An 18,381-nucleotide genomic window follows, 5' to 3' on the forward strand; every position below is an offset into this window, starting at 1 on the left:
GAGTGATAATATCATTCAACGGTATTTTTGCCAGTCGGTTGGGGAGCGACCCCATTGAAGAGTGGTATGATATCAATACCCGGTGATGCCTGGCTGCATCTCCTACCTTATTACTTCATGCCACTAGTATCTTTGCCCGTCCCCTAGCGCTCGGTACACCGTTCGAATGAATTATGCACACTATCACAAACATGTACTAGCAACAAGTAAAATTCAAGTCTTAAAACATATTGCCATGGTTTAGATTTATCCGTTAACACATAAGTTTTATAAACAAGCCATCGGATGTATTTCCCATTTATCATCATCAATTTCAACCAAGTAAGATTCTCAAATTCCATATTTTCCAGTAAAATCAAGCAATGGCATTTCATTCCAAAAATTCAAAAAATACATGTAACTAAGGTATACGCAACTCACCAAAAAGGATGTGTCTAACTTGACGTGGCACCGAATTAGCCCAAGACACTGGTACCTATACAAAATGTATCACGAATTGCAGTTGAACTTAATTTAGTAATTGACTTGAATTTCTTCGTCATTAGCCGTCGGGTCGGCACAAGTACAGTTTACGAAGAATTGGTGGAGTCCCCTAATTAACGTAATCAAACTCCTAAATTTAGGCTTACAAACAGTCAAAATAATATCGGTAAACAATCTAATTAAATTATTTTACGGCGGCGAGTTCCGAAGCCGAACTCTTTGCCGGAAGGGGTTTCGCTTGTATGAAAATGATAGAAAGGTTCAGGTATACTGAGTGTGAGGAGAGAGAGTTATAAATAATTTTTGCCCTAAATCAACTTCCTTTATTATAAACAGTATACATATCTCTAATTACTAACTATAAAATAGATTAATTGGTGAGAAAATTACCAAAAGAGTTGTAGAAATTCTTCGGTGAAAACAAACGGAAACGAATGGAACCGGAAGTGGTGGGAATCGGCAGGAGCCTCTATCTCCTTTACTAATCTTTTTCTCTTTGCTTTTATCTTTTAGATTGATTAATACTTATAATAGAAATATATATACCTCGGTGGGAAAGAAGTGAAACATATTAAGAAGACACCTATTATTTCCTCATGACTCAGCATATTACGCGTTCCATTAACACGAATTTTGACCAAACGCGTTCGGATTTCAGTCTCCAAAAAATTCCAAAAATTCAACACAGACTAATAATAATTTAAGGGTCATCGTGGCAGTGTCGGATTTTTAAGGTAAAATCCCATCGTTGCATAACTCATACAGTGAGTCGGGTTCCCATTCGGACTACGTGATTAAACTACTACTACTTACTTTTTTTTTTTTTTTTAAAGAAAAGTCGGGATTTAACATTTCTCCCCACCTTAGGAAATTTGGTCCTCCAAATTTGTCTAATCCTAGTGTTAGATTGGGGTTCAAGATAAAATAGGTAAATCAGTCGTACCTTCCTCAAATAATTCCGGATATTGTCGTCGCATACCATCCTCTCTTTCCCACGTTGCCTCATCCCCAGAATGTTTTTCCCACCAAACTTTTACCAACGGAATGACTTTACTTCGAAGTTGTTTGTCTTTTTGATCCATAATTCTGACAGGTCGTTCTTCATATCGTAAATCCTCTTCTAACTCCACTGGTGGGTGAACACGTTTGTCACATTTGGTAAGTAGCGTTCTGAGATTCACTCGAATTGTTCCTTGTATGCTATCTCCTTCCCAATCATTGCTCTTTATGAGGCATATCGAGGTTCTGTAACACTTCTCGTATAAAGCTTTGATGGGCGTGCGGCTTATACTTGTCTGATAGCTACTAATGTAGGTGAACTCTGCTGATAGTAGATGTTGCCTTTGACTTGAAAATCCTCGAACGAACTTGCATTGATCATGTCTTCCGGACTCAGAACCGTTCGCTCATAAATGATGGAAAATTGTCAAATCTAAACTCAAATTTTAGACATCAATAGTCGTGCAATTACTTGGGCATGCAAAAAGTTAATATAGAGAGTAGTTGTATTTTAGGCAAATAGTTACATCTAGTACTTATTGCGAGGAATTATTTCCTATTTCAGCTTGAGCAATATCATCACATATAGGTGATCACTTTCTCGTTCTTCATCAATATACTTCCCATGCCTTGTCATTGAGCTCAAATATTTCTGTCCCATCTGGAGAAGTGGGAATTGATCCTGACGCATGTCGCTGCTTTAGCTTTTGAAGTTCCTACCACATTTCTTCGTTGCAACTAAAATGTTATTCCCAAAAGCAAATTGAGCACCACATTTCTAAGAAATCCTAGAAACTTTTGATAGTGCCCAGTGAATGAGAGGAAAACTCCAACATTCTATGGCACTCTCAGTAATAACCTCAACCTTTTACTGGTCTTCCAAAGTCCCATCAATTGCTTATTCGGATACTCAAAGTATTTGTCAGACCTAGCGAAAGATTGATTCACAGATATTCAGGAAGACCCATATTCAAAGACACAAATGTGTTACTTAGATCAAACATTGATAAGTTTCTCGAAACTTGATAACATGGATGGAATTCTGGAACTCTGTTGGTAAATACAAATCTATATATATGGGGAGGTCCCAAATAAAGAATGTTCTGTAACTCCACTATTAGGATCCATGAAAAGCAAATGAAATAAAGTTCGATGAAGGTTCAAGGAGAACCAGATAGAGTAATTGAATCGAAGTTTCCAAATTGAGTTCCAAAGAATACTGCATAAAGTAATAGAATCAACGTTTCACAACAGAGTTCAAAAGAAACTGAAGACAAAAATTGTAAGGAGTTCAGGGACTAATTTAGATATTTTTTTCTTGAAACTACGTTAGCTTCACGCCTTTCAAGCCAAACATCCAAGATTAGTCGCCATCGCCATATGAAGGCATAAATATGATCTCCATATGAAGGCATAAATATGATCTGGAAACAATAATAGTTCTCAAGGGTTGGATAGGATGTTCACAGAGTGAGAGTTTCCATTTTGCAATGTGAGAACCAAGGACAACTATCAGAGCATAAAGGATCGAGTGAACAGTACCTTTAATGTGGAATGTAGGACAACATTAAAGATTATTGCTTTCAAAAAGGTACAAACAATGAATAGAATTGGGGTTCAAAAGCAAGGGCACGAAAGAAGAAAATGAACAATTTTTGTTTTGTACATTCACTGAACACACATATGCCGAATGAAACCAGGTTCACAAAAGAGTATGAAAGGAGCTGAAAATAGAATTGCAGAGAGTCTAGGAACTAATCAAGATACTCATATGCACATCTTAGAATATATGATCATGGCTGAATAGAGGAATTTCTGAGGTTTCATCATTAGGATTCACAAAAAGCAAACGGAACGAAGTTATACAAAGGCTAAAAAGAAGACCACAAGGGCTAATCGAATCAAAGTTTCACAATAGAGTTCAAAAGAATACCACATGAAGCAATAGAATCGAAGTTTTGCATCATAGTTCAAAGAAAGTTGAATATGGATTTTGTTGAGAGTTTAGAGACTAATCTAGATATTTTTCTTGAAATTGCATCGGCCTAAGGCATTTCAAACAAAACATCCAAGACTAGTCATCTGATAAAGACAGAAAAATAATTTGGAGAACAATAATCAGTTTTCAAGAGCTGCACAGTGCAGTCAGAGAGTAATAACTTTCATCTTGCAATGTGATGAGAGCTGCGAACAATTATTGGAGTTCAAACTTCAACCAATCGATGGAACAATTCTCCTATTTCATTCCAAAATAAAGAACAACAGTAGAGAACTACTTTCAAGAAGGTGGAAGCAATGAGTACGATTTAGATTCATTTGGATCACGCTCAATTATAAGAAGTTCAGTAGAGAAACAATGCTAAGAAATAGGCAATGCTGATTCGAAATATGCCCACCAAATTCATGTTTGATCATAAGGACTCAAAGGAGGAGGTGAAGCCAATGAAACAAATGAGACTCATCAATCAAGATAAATATTGTATGTCATCAAAAAGATTGAACAAAAATATCTTATGTCAAGAGGAATTACTAATAATGTTGACAGTTGACACAATGAGCAAAGCGAATAGGCTTCATCTATAATCAGTGTGATCTTGCAGCTCTAGATTCTTGGGAGAGGAACACTCAATAGCTACGCTTCTGTTGCGCACTCTAATTAGTTTCGAACTTCGGCCCACGTAACAGTTTAGTGTTCTATCTCATATTTTGTGTTGGATCACTACAGCAAATAAGGCTTTTAATAGCATGCCAAAAACGCTATAGTATCATATACATAGCGTTCAAGAGAACGCCTTATTAGCCGATGCTATTAAAAGTCTTCGCTTTCAATAGCGTTCATTGTCCTCTATTGTTGATCTCTTTTATAGCGGGCAATGAACGCTATAGAAAGCTTTCAATAGCGTTCATTGTCCGCTATTGTTGATCTCTTTTATAACGGGCAATGAACGCTATGGAAAGTAATAGATAGCGTTCAAAAAATGCTGTATTAGCCCATGCTGTTAAAAGTGAGGGGCAGATCATAGCGTTTTCTGACTGCTATTTATCATAAACTTGTAATAGTGTTTCCTGAATGCTATGTATTATAGGCCTTTGATAGCAGTCTTAGAACGCTATGTATTCTCTACAAATTACCTAAAAAGCATTTCATAAGCTCATTTGACAACACGTTTTTTGCCAAAATACTAAATGAACCAATGAACTACACATAAATTCACCCAGGATTTCATTCAAAACAAAAGAGAAATATATTTCCATCCAACATCAAGTAACTTTAAATAAAAATAAATTCAATAGCAAGCCTTCATGTCCTTCCAACATTTTGAAAGAGAATGGCATGAGTGAAACAATCTTATTGTCCCAAAAGTTGCCCACATGTCTTGACATAAAACGGGAAGTATTAAGGAAAAAACTTCAACTAAGTTCCAGCGGCACCATTGTAATCTCCATCTTCATCAAAGTGTGAGGAAATATTGATCTTCTCTTCCAACTCGAACACCTACATAGAGATATTGAACACTCATTATCCAGACATAATTTACTAATTCATCTACAAGAAAATGGAATTTCAGAAAACACCACTACTGACCAAGGTCCCCTACTGAGACTTCATACACACGACAAGCACATGCACAATAGATAAAGCACTATAGAGTTGGGAATTTTACGAATGTTAAGCCAATGTGTGCGTGATATCCAAAATTACATGTGCTACATAAAGGGCAAGTTTTGGTTGAGCAGAGTATTTCATTGACTTTTCAACTATTACTAGGCTATCAAATGTCCTAAGTTCAACTTTGTTTTACAGCACATAACTCTCCCTAGACCTTGTAATGTGAGACAACTTCTCTTTTAGTCAATAAGCATCTTTGTTTCCATTTCAGAATCAGAATGGCATAAAACAGAACTAGCATCAGCATCAAATAATCCTTGGTCATACTCATATATCCAGAATTCAAGTCGCAGGACTAAGTGATCACTAGGTGTCTCTCAAACTCTCAGTTTCCGTAATAGTTTTATTTTAGTTGACAAATTAACTCATACTAAGAATGCTAAAAGCTAAGCACATACACAAGACAAAGATTGATAGGTTAATAACCACTATCACGAATCCACAATAGTGAAAATAAAGATTGGAAACAAAAATTCAGAAAAGTAAAAAATGCTGTTAGCACCAAAAGTAGTGACTTATGGGCACTTCTCGGTACTTCACTCCAAAATCTTGCAAGGAACCCAATCCATGAGAGTCCCTAATACCAATAAATTCCTCTAAGGTATCACATGGAGCACCAACAAAAGCTGATAACTTATTTAGCATAAACCATATTCTAGTAAGAAATATGGAACCAATACATACAACGGGGTTGAAATTATAGCCCACCTCTTGCCCAGGCCTAAGAAAGCAAACAAATCACAAGTGATGGCATGGGTACCTGAGAAAAACTTATTGTGATAGAGAAGAGATTATTAACAAAGCTTCATGAGGGCGCACATATGGTAAGGAAAAAGATAGTTAACACTAGGCAAACCTGCAAACAAACTATTGCTGATTCAGCAACGAAAATTTTGCAAAAGCTTGGTCAAGTGCTTCACGTCCTCCAGCATCCTCACATCCATAGATTGTACACAAATAAAGAACTCAACAGAAGGTGACAAATAAACACACACACACACACTCCCCCAATAAGAAGAATAAACATCTCAAGGAATTGGAAGCACTAATCATCTACAGTAACCAATTGGGTTAAATTTTCGACCGCGCACCAATAGACATACACACAGGAGAATGCTGATCTTAGGGCAACATCAATAACCACTTGTTCATAGTGGTTGAATATTTGGCCTAGCCAAACAACATCCATTTGAGATTACCCACATATAAATTCACCACACCCATTTCATTTTTTTCCTCCTCTACCGTTTGCATAACCATCCCTTTTAAACACCATCCACACCATTGTTCCACAGACTAAAACTAATTGGGAAAAAAGTTGAACAGGTGGCGGGCAGATTTGTGTTACATGTGATTTCAAAATCAAATATTAAGCCCATAAAAAGTTCAAACCTAGAGCATATCAACAAAAATCAAAGTAGAGCAGCCCCAAACTAAACCTGGAGTCGAAACCCTCAAAATTGTAATCCCAAAATAAAACTCCAAAATCGAGAACCGAAATTGAAAACCCTAAAATAGATCCCTGAATTAAAACTCCAAAGTAAATCAAGAATAAACATTGAGAGTGCAATTATTCGACTTACCGAGTTGTGGTCAAGGTCAGACAAGCGATGGGGCTTGGAAATGACGAGTTTGAGGCCGGATGGTGGTACTGTTGGTGCTCGATTGGTGAAGGCAGTGGCTTTGAATCACGCCATTCTTTTGCTCTCCTATCTTCGTGTGTGTTTCTCTGTGTGTGTGTGAGAGAGAGAGAGAGACAGAGAGAGAGAGAGATAGAGAGACAGAGAATGACGATGGTGAGATCGGCGGAGAAGGAGAAGGGAGAGAGAGAAGGAATTTCTTGAATTGAGACTGACACCTTTCTTATTAATTGGGTGAACGCTATAATTTTTTGTTTAATGCGTGAACGTTGTAATTGAGTTAGTGGAATGCTATCAAAAGCCTTCCGCGGGACCACAGTGCCGTGCACGCTATAGATGCGCCTCTATTATAGCATTTTTTTTAAAACGCTGTAAGATTATGCTATTAAAACTCAAGTTTGTTGTAGTGACAATTACTTACTAAGGTCAACCATTTGTGTACCTTGCAAGGACCTTGAAAATCTCGAAAACACTATGGAAGAATGCTTTCTAGATGAGAAACTACTAACTTGTATTTTAATGACACCCTCCCTACGGCCATCGTAAGACCACGTTGAACAACCTCTACTTAAGGAAAAAGTGATTTCTTAGATATGGAGGGATAATCATGCAAAGCAAAATGCCTAAGCACTAAAAAGAGGAAATAGCGAGTTGAACAGCCCTAGTGGATGGCTGTTTGTTCCGAGTTCATCTAGTCTTAGGTTCAACTCTCCTAAGCCTCGCTAACATACTCATTAACAAATATTATATGATCTTCCTTTCCAAAAGGTAAACAATAAAAAAACAAGGAACGGACATTTTGATAGACTCGGAGAAGTTCACAGCCCACCTTCAGGGCCTTTCCCCTAGCTGCAATAGAACAAAAAATGAATAAATGCACATGAAATCTTTCTCTAGATCCTTGTCCTTATCGCTTATACTACCAAAAAGAATAACAAAATGCAATACACAGTGCAAAGTATAAAAATTTGGGAGTTAGAATATCGACTCAATGATATTATAGCTAATTGATTTTATACTACGGATATCAAGGTACCATTTTTGTAAAGATGTTTCCAATATCTATGAATAAGCTAAGAAATCTGATAAACTGTTAAACATATAATAGCAATGGAAGCACCTAAAAACATACCACTTCCTTTCAGTAGGTATATGCAGGACACATTGTAGCTATTGTAACTTTGAAATGTACAGATCATGAACAAAATTTCACGTAAGCACTAGCAAAATTTCATTAAATCACATTGCTAAACCATGGTTTGTATGCTGATAACCAGATCATGAACAAAAGACTGGCGAGAAAAAGAGTTAGACAAGAACCGTGCTAACCATGTTTTGTATGCTGATAACAAGATCATGAACAAGAGACTGCCACAAGAACAGAATGTGGTCTCAAGCAAACGGGTGGACAATAACGTTTGTGGTCTTATTCGGGAAAAGAAGAGAGGAAGAGTGATGCAATCAAAACATGAAAGGGCAATATTCATTCAGAGCAATATTCCTTTTGCATTGCTGGCCAGGTAAAGAGTTCAACTTTGAAAGTGCAGAGGTTTTTCCAAATCTTCACACCAAGTGCACCAATGTGATTATCTGCATTATAGAGTTCTTTCCATTCCCATAGAACGACTTAACAGAGAACAAGCCAGATTTACTATCCCACTTGAGTTCAATCGAAAATTACTCAAGCCTTGTTTTCCTCCCAAACAAAAAGCCTTCTTCTGAAGTTGAGAGTCCGGGAAAAGTTCACATGATCATACATTTCACCCAATTGCAATTAACTCAACTATATATAATGGAAAAGTAATAGTTCATAGAGGGAAGGAACTCACGATAGGCAATATCTTCTTCCAATATGATATGCCATTGAGATGGAAATTATGCTATGATGGGTCCTCAATCCTACAGGAAAACCTTCATGCCTTGCAATATTTTTGTTTCGAAAGTATGCCTAATTAACCAAGAAATACAACAACGATTAACTGCCGCAAGACATCTATGAGCAATCATACGAGTCTTTTCCTTCATCAGTTCATCACTAGATAGTTAAACAAGTACTCTAGAGCTTGATTTTAAATAACACAGTACATACCTATCTTAAGTTTGAAAACACAGTACATACACATACAAAAAAAAATCCATCAAACACATATATCCATTACTACATAGCTAAATAGAAAATTTGATCAAACAAAAGAAACATAAGAAGCAAGTCTCTACAACTAAGAGTACCACACTTTCAACATATAAACTAGGCAACAAATTCTTATAGCAATCAGTTCTTTCCGAAGTATCATCCACCTCTTTAACTTTAAACTGCAATATCACGGTTCCATAGTTTACTAAAATGTCTATTCGGGTAGCCAATTCTAGCTCCAAAATAGGACCCAATTTTGTAAAGAATTTTTTCAGCCAAGCATGGCTTGTATCTTCCAGTAAGTTATCAATAAACAGAGTAACCCATTGAGCATCCCCTTTTTCTCCTCTGTTGAGATTTTCATATCCCACTTTAGCATCCAATTTACGTTTGTTACCCAACACAGGAATCCAACCTCATGCGTCACTTCTCAGTTTTTCCATCGACACCCAAAATTATTCCGTAGACATAAGCATACCAAAAATCAAAACCAGAAGAGAAGAACACCAGATAAACAAATGGAACTAAACAAAACAGAGCAGTGCAAAAACAAAAGCCTTAAAGAGATGGAACTTATACGAAGATACCACGGATGATGGCAAAAGGTGACTTTGCAACGAAGACCGAACGTTGGCGGTCCTAATCAGTGGAAATCAATCGAGCCTGAGCAGCGAAAAATTGGACACCCAATGCATGTAGAAAGTGACCCAGCAGCGGGAAAGGGCCCGTGACGACTAGAACGACTGGAGAAGGAGGGAAAACTCGAGGGAAGGTCGGAGAGGGGAGAAAAGGATACGGAAAAAGAAGACTGGCCTGAGGCGAGGGGGAGAGATAGATCTGGGGTCGGGAAAGCGATGGCCGGCGATAGCCGCCAGGGGAAGCGATGGAAGGGGCTAGGGTTTCATAATTCTAAATCGCCTAAATCCGGGGTGTATTGTTAGCTAAATGAAAGGGATTGAACGTTGTAATTGAGCTAAACGCTGTAATCGAGTTTCATGAAATGCTGTGAAATTTCTTCCGCTCCTTTACAGTACCGTGAACGCTATGGTAGCCTCAATATACAACTCTATTATAGCATTTTTTTTAAAACGCTATAAAATTATGCAATTAAAAGTCATATGTGTTGTAGTGGATATAAAATAACATCTTAACTCTGACTGTTTTCTAAGACCCACGCCTTATAATTATCCCCAGTCTATTCCTTCCTTTCTATGTAAGTTATGATTACTTTTTAATGGTTCACATCATCCATATTCGCAAGAGCCTTCTTTAGCATATGGAGCCAAGTCTGGGATCATTGGCGAATCAAAGCATAGTGCCAAAAGGATTCTAGGTTACGTTTTGTCGGCTCTCCATCGACAAGTTAGTTAGCATCATATATAGAGTGACTTACATTTCCAAAGATCAGTAAGAATTCGCCATTATCGAGTGAATCAAATGCAATACCACCCTTAAGGGTCATTTCACTTAATAACGTTCACTGACCATAAAATTTTCTGAACATGATAGTAACTTAATGGTAGAGCAAATAAAGCACATATGACACATAAGTTAGTGAAACTATTGTGTAGGCGACTCCTATAGCTCTGGGTTTTAAAAAAAATCCGTAAACTGATGCTCTAATACCACTTTTGTCACGACCCAAAACCTACCTTGGAAGTCATGACCGGCCAAGCGGGTGTTAAGCCGCCGAAGGCCTGCACATATTCTAGTTTAGGAATTTCTCTCATATCATCGTCATTTTAAACCGTATAAGCAAAGTATGCGGAAGTGTAGAATAAATAACATAATTCCAAAGCTTCTAGGTGTACAAGTATAATAAATACAAACCATTATACTACACATGATTGTCCACGGTCATTCTAGCACCCCATTCAGTCCACAACTTGCAATCTACTTAACCTGAAAAATTGGAAAAGGTTTTCATAAGCCGAAGCTCGGGTGAGAAACGTATACCAAAGTTACAAGTTTGACCATGAAAATACCCCATATTATAAAACAGTTCAAAGCAACAATCCAAATATTTCGTTTAACATCCAGTACATGCATTTTAGTCCATAAGCTCATTTCTTTGGTCCAAGAGATGGACCTTTTCATTTCATTTTCTTTCAACTTTTGCACTTTTGAGTGATAATATCATTCAACGGTATTTTTGCCATTCGGTTGGGGAGCGACTCCATTGAAGAGTGGTATGATATCAATACTCGGTGATGCCTGGCTGCATCTTTTACCTTATTACTTCATGCCACTAGTATCTTTGCCCGTCCCCTAGCGCTCGGGATACCGTTCGAATGAATTATGCACACTATCACAAACATGTACTAGCAACAAGTAAAATTCAAGTCTTAAAACATATTGCCATGGTTTAGATTTATCCGTTAACACATAAGTTTTATAAACAAGCCATCGCATGTATTTCCCATTTATCATCATCAATTTCAACCAAGTAAGATTCTCAAATTCCATATTTTCCAGTAAAATCAAGCAATGGCATTTCATTCCAAAAATTCAGAAAATACATGTAACTAAGGTATACGTAACTCACCAAAAAGGATGCATCTAACTTGACGTGACACCGAATTAGCCCAAGACACTGGTACCTATACAAAATGTATCACGAATTACAGTTGAACTTAATTTAGTAATTGACTCGAATTTCTTCGTCATTAGCCGTCGGGTCGGCACAAGTACAGTTTATGAAGAATTGGTGGAGTCCCCTAATTAACGTAATCAAACTCCTAAATTAGTCTCCTAAATTTAGGCTTACAAACAGTCAAAATAATATCGGTAAACAATCTAATTAAATCATTTTATGGCGGCGAGTTCCGAAGCCGAACTCTTTGCCGGAAGGGGTTTCGCTTGTATGAAAATTATAGAAAGGTTCAGGTATACTGAGTGCGAGGAGAGAGAGTTATAAATAATTTTTGCCCTAAATCAACTTCCTTTATTATAAACAGTATACATATCTCTAATTACTAACTATAAAATAGATTAATTGGTGAGAAGATTACCAAAAGAGTTTTAGAAATTCTTTGGTGAAAACAAACGGAAACGAACGGAACCGGAAGCGGTGGGAATCGGCAGGAGCCTCTATCTCCTTTACTAATCTTTTTCTCTTTGCTTTTATCTTTTAGATTGATTAATACTTATAACAGTAATATATATACCTTGGTGGGAAAGAAGTGAAACATATTAAGAAGACACCTGTTATTTCCTCATGACTTAGCATATTACGCGTTCCATTAACACGAATTTTGACCAAACGCGTTCCGATTTCAGTCTCCAAAAAATTCCAAAAATTCAACACAGACTAATAATAATTTAAGGGTCATCGTGGCAGTGTCAGATTTTTAAGGTAAAATCCCATCGTTGCATAACTCATACAGTGAGTCGGGTTCCCATTCGGACTACGTGATTAAACTAATACTACTTACTTTTTTTTATTTTTTTTATAAAGAAAAGTCGGGATTTAACTGGTTGTGTGCCAGGAAAAAGGGGTATTTGGTGATCATGAGCTCTGACAGGAGGTAGACCTTTAGGTTCACTAAAAACATCTTCAAAGTTTTGCAAAAGCATAGAAATTTCAGGATTTACCTGTACTTGTTCTGATGACTCAGATTGAATGCTACACAACTGTGCCATAACACCTTGTGGATGCTTTCTCAGTAATTGTTCCATGGTCTTAGCATCTACCAACTAAACTGCTGGTACTTCTCCCCCCTTTAACGTATGTTTTTCCCCCAAAACAGTGAATTCCATCTTCAAGTTTTTGAAATCCCATAACACTAGACCCAAAGTGGACAACCATTGCACCCCTAATACCATATCACATCCCCCCAAAGGTAACAACCTCATGTCAGCAGTGAATTCCACTCCTTGCATAGTCCATTTGAAATCTTTCACCATTGCTTTGCTAAAAATTTTAGTACCATCTGCCACAACAACAGTTAGAGGATTGGTGGGTTGTGATTCCACTCCTGTTGTTTTGGCTATTTTTGGGTCCAAGAAGTTATGTGTGCTACCAGAATCAATCAATATGTGCAACATTTTTTTCTTGAGTTGACCAATAATCCGCATGGTTCTGTACGACTGAATACCAGATAAAGCATGTAGGGAAATCTGGAATTCTTCTTGATTATCCCCTTGTAGCAACTCTTGTTGTGTATCCTCAAAGATCTCGTCCTCCTCGTCTGCCTCCGACATGAATATTTGCTTTTTCTTGCACACATGCCCTCTGAAATATTTCTCATCATAGCCAAAACATAACCCTTTAGCCCTTTTGTCATCAAAATCTCGCTGAGTCATTTTTCTGATAGATGTTCCTAGTTCTGTTATCTTGGGGCCTGGTTCAGTGATTCTTGGTGCTGGTGTTAAGGGTGGTATGTACGGCTTGGTTGAAACCCTATTCTTCTTGTTCAGAGCTTCAAAAGTATCCTCTTATAATCTTGCCAAACCCATTGCTTCAGTTATGAATTTTGGCCTAAACATTTGTACGCCACCCCTAATTTCTTCTTTTAAACCACTTACAAAACAACTAATGAAAAATTCTTCTGATAGTCCAGAGGTCTTATTTGCTAGTTCTTCAAACTTTTCTTGGTAAGTTTTGACAGAGGACCACTGTTGAAGTTTGGTTAACTGCCCCATAGCATCCTCAAAAGCATTATCCCCAAACCTAAGGAGCAAAACCCTAGAAAATTCCCTCTAAGTACGTAGGGTGTGGGATTTCTCAAACCATCGATACCAATGCATAGCCATATCCTCCATGTGTAGAGAAGCTAAACGTAATTTCTGGTTTTCGTCTATGGCGTTTAACTCAAAAAATTTCTCACATTTGTAAATCCACGCCTCAGGGTCTTCCCCAAAGAATTTAGGAAAATCCAATTTTGGTTGAAACAGACGAACATGACCCTGATTCTGATTAGGGTTTGGAAGTAGGGGAGAAGAAAAAGTTGAAGATACCTTTTCTTGAATCTAGTCATACTTCAAGTTCAGAGTGGTGAGCAGAGTCTTTACACCGTCCATCGTATCTTTGAACCCATCCATAGCGGCCGCTTGGCGATCCGTAACATCGGTCAGCTGTTGAATGGAGTCGTTGGTTGCATCTGTCAACTTCCGAATTGAGTCATCCAAACGCTTAACCTCCTGCGCACGAGTTTTGGCCATGATTCTTGTAGCCCACAGTCAGAGGAGCAAAGCTCTGATACCACTGATAAGACTCAACTAAGTAAAGTATTCAAGAATGGAGTTTTATTGCTATTCCTGAGAGGAATTTACAGAGAGAGAAATTGAGAGGAAGAAGAGAATTACAGGAGAAGAGAGGGAGAGAAAACAGAAGTAACTGATTTCACACCTTCAACCTACGTGATACAACAGATATAACCTCATCCTCTCCCCTTCTCAACCTAACAAACTTGGCCTAATGAAACAGAATTACAAAGAATTAAACTTTGCTCCCTACACTATCAAATCTTGCACTTATAACCTCCATGCTTATCAGATAGGCAACCCAATTATTTTCTCAACGAAGGAACTTCTCTGCTGATTATATTAAGAGTTAGGACTAGCCGTAGGGATAGCAATTTGCCCCGCTCGGATGGGTACACGAACCAATCACCGATTTTCCCCCCGAACCATAACCGATTTTCTCCCCGTGGGTATGGTTATGGTTGAGACCATAGGATATCTGATCAGGTTCGGTTAGGTTAGGGTTATTCGGTTCCCATTTCCATGCCACAAGGCTTTGCAACGGCACCACACCCACTTCCGTTCCTCTTCTTCGTCTGACGTCCGAGCTTCTCCGGTGACGTCCTCTCTCTCCTCTCCGGCTTTATTTGCAGCCCCAAAGTCATCGGTTTTTGTTCCTGATTTCACGCGACCTCGTATTTCTACGAAAGCCCAAGTTCATAATATGAAATCGTGTGTTTCAAAGTTTGGTTCTAGATCTGGTTGGTCCTAGTTTCGAACAAGTAAATGCCATATACGAAGTATTTCGAAGTTTGGCTCTAGATCTATGTTTTTCCCCATTGTTTTTGCTAGATTCATTTACATTTTCATTTTTTTTTTCTGGTTTGTGCGTGCGCGAAATACACGGTTGTAGATGTAGTAGTTCGAACCATTTTGGTTCTCAAACTTTTAATCTGGTAGTAGATTCCATATCAAAATCAAAATCCAGCCCCAAGTGGTTTCTTTTTGCGGGTATCCATTTGGTTCGGGGAATATCTGAAACCCATTTGGTTATCGGGGCGGATTCTGGTACGTAAAGATTTTCGGGTACGGATATCCCAATATCCGCCCCGTTGCTATCCCTAAACTAGCAGGCCCGATCCTGAGATTTTGGAGGCCCTAAGAGATGTCTTAAAACGGGGCCTTCCCAATGTTTCCCATATAGGAGTATTTTATTTTCTTGATGTAAAGCGCAAAATTGCATTGTGGTGGAGTGGCCGATTATTGTGACATCGTTTTTGTATCTGTGGGCACGAGTTCGACTCCTGCTGCCAGTAGAAGAATCTCCTTTTTCGTGATTCTTACCGCTGGATTGTTAGCAATATATTTGCACAACTTTTAACATGTATAATATTTGACTTATACCAATATTTGGGGGTCCAAAACTAGAGGCCCTAAGGTATGGCTTGGTAGGCCTACGCCCTGTGCCGAGTGTTTACACCATGATTTAGTAATTTAGTCTAATATGATCGATTGGGTCAAAAATGTTACACATGTCAGCACGTTTTAGACTGGTTAATGTAAATGCAATGTGAAGCCTATTAAGGAAAATCAAGTGGACTGATCGACGGTTAGTATTCAACTACTGAACACGTTCCAGAGCATGAGTTACATATTGATCGTGGACAAGACAGTTAATGCAGGCAGTTGAAGCAATTACAACATTGGGAACGTGTGAAATCATGGAGAAGTAACTGCCTCGTGCAGATAGTGGAGCAAGATAAGGAAGTATGAAAGTAACCACTCAATTCAAATCAAAGGAGGGAATTCCATCTGGTTTGAATTTCAAGTCGAAGACAGCCTATAAATACAAGAATAGAAGACATTGAGAACCCCCCAATCAATCGCCCAAAGGCTTCTACTTTTATCTGTACTTTACATTTCTTGCTCTAGGAGTAGCTCGTAATGTAATCGTCTGTTCGATTGTGTTCCCACCGTCGATCAACTTCTATTCAGAAGAATAATAAAGTCCATTTTGTTGTTCTTCTTCCATCTCCATTCACTTCATTAAGTTTGCTTCCAGAGAAGTCCTGAAATACGGCAAGGAACCAAACTCCACCACCACAAACACCCACATTCCAGCACACACACACACAGGCAACAACTCTTAATCGATTCGTCAACTGCAAGTGGAAAAATAGACAAACAATTTTGGCGCTAGAAGGAGGGCTCTTACTAATTTGGAAGTAATGGCACCAACAACAAGAAAGCAAGGCGACCGACCAACAGAGCCTCAGAATGAAGGCTTGGAAACCCAAAACGATGTGATACATCCTGAACAAAGGATGCCAGAGAATAGCCAAGGGAATGGCTTGAATGCACCAACGGATATACAAAGCCTTTTCAGGCAGTTAGCACAGGTTTTGTCTAATCCAGAAGACAAAGCGGCACAGGAATTGATTACCCTGATGAGAAGGGTAGTTACACCTCCATCTATCATAGATGTTGATGCCAATGGTGTAGTCCATGAACAGTTGCAATCTGGTGATTTGCCTAGACAGGCCCCTCAACAGGTATTTTCAAACCCAACATTTGAGTCAAATATGAATGTGCATAGTCGGCCATTTGTAGGCCCAACTGCTCTACGATCCATAGTAAAGCCAACCAGTTTTTATCAGAATGTTCCATCCATATTTGAAGTTGGAAACAGTAGTGGGTATGGCCAAAATAATAGTCTAAATCCTGGCCAGAATCCTCAGAATGGTTTTACAGGAGTCCATGTTATGAACAATGGTCAGCATATATACAGCACTGCACAAACTTTGCCAAATCATAGTAATTACACATACCCTAAAATGCCAGCTGTGTCCAATAATGGAAATAATGGTCAATACGTTCACAATCTGCCAAATACTGGCAATGGTAACGGTCAGAATGTCCCTTTCACACAACCTCATGTGCCAAATATCCTTAGAGCCTCGGATACCATAAATATTAATAGGGCACAAATATTGGAGGTCATCCAAGATGTGTACGGACCAAGGCTACGCAGGGTAGAGAAACCTATGTTTAGGAAGCCTTACCCACATTGGGTTGACAATGTTCCTTTGCCAAGGGGGTACAAATTGCCTGAATTATCACTTTTTAGTGGCATAGAGAACCAATCAACAATCAAGCATGTAGGCCGGTTTTGCCTTCAATTAGGTGAACTTGGTTCTGATGATGTTTTTAAATTGAAATTGTTTCTGCATTCGTTAATGAAAACAGCATTCATGTGGTTCATAAGCTTACCTGCAAATTCTATCCATACATGGCAAGATATGGAAGAACAATTTCATGCTCAATACTTTAGGCACAAACCAGAGGTTTCAATCGCTGACTTGGCTAAGTTAAAACAAAAGCCAACTGAAACAGCGGAACAGTTCTTGACTAGGTTTAAGAGATTAAAAAACCAGTGTCACTGTAATGTGCCAGAAACTGAGATAGTTCGTATAGCTCAGGATGGTCTCAAGTTTAATTTTAAGAAGCAGTTTAATGGATCTAATTTCAAAGATCTGTTTGAACTTTCTATGAGAGCATCTCAGTTTGAAGTTATTCTCCAGGAAGAAGAACAATTAAAGAATACGTCTCTGGGAACATATTACCAAGAGGTAGAAGGGGATATTGAAATCGATGTAGCACAAGTTGTTGGAAAGTCCCCCATAATTTGTGACACTTTGGTTAAAGCAGAAAAACCAATGAATATGCCTTCATCCCAACCCAATAGGTGTGGGGGGCAAGCGAATTATAGACAATATTTGTTTGATTTAGCACAAGCTGACCAAATATTTGATGAACTGTTAAAGCAAAAGTTATCACTTTAAGTCCTGGGCATATTATTCCTTCTGATAAAGATAGAAAAGGAAAAGAATACTGCAAATGACACAATTCGTTTAGGCATAATACTAACAATTGTGTTACATTTTGGAATTGTGTATAGGATTTGATCCAAAAAGGGCTGCTGCAATATGCTAAAGGTGATAAGGACCCGATGGGTATTGAATCGAACCCTTTCCCAAAGATTGAAGTGAACATGGTGACAGCCAGCCTAGCTAAAAGGCTGGGTTCCACTATTGCGAAATAGAAGCAAGGGGATGAAGATCAGATGCAGACTGAAGAAGAGTCAGCGAAGTCTCATACCTCCAGATTCCCAAATGATTACCTTTGTATCAGGTGCGAACACGAGATCCAGTATGGAGAAGCAATTATAGCAGAAAAGGAGCAGAAAAGTGCATTCTCCAAGTCCGGAATAA

The 18,381-nt window shown here is 38.3% G+C and overlaps 1 long non-coding RNA gene across 1 annotated transcript; it reads right to left on the reverse strand.

The window, feature by feature from the left end:
- Nucleotides 1-5,669: 5,669 nt before the first annotated feature.
- On the reverse strand, nt 5,670-6,435 carry LOC131308566 (uncharacterized). Its single transcript, XR_009194481.1, has 3 exons — nt 6,009-6,435; nt 5,837-5,873; nt 5,670-5,729 (listed from the first exon to the last, which is right to left on the reverse strand). It is a non-coding gene; the product is annotated as an uncharacterized LOC131308566 (long non-coding RNA).
- Between the last annotated feature and the right edge of the window lie 11,946 nt (nt 6,436-18,381).

Source organism: Rhododendron vialii, chromosome 11a (assembly GCF_030253575.1).
Source record: "Rhododendron vialii isolate Sample 1 chromosome 11a, ASM3025357v1".
NCBI lineage: Eukaryota > Viridiplantae > Streptophyta > Magnoliopsida > Ericales > Ericaceae > Rhododendron > Rhododendron vialii.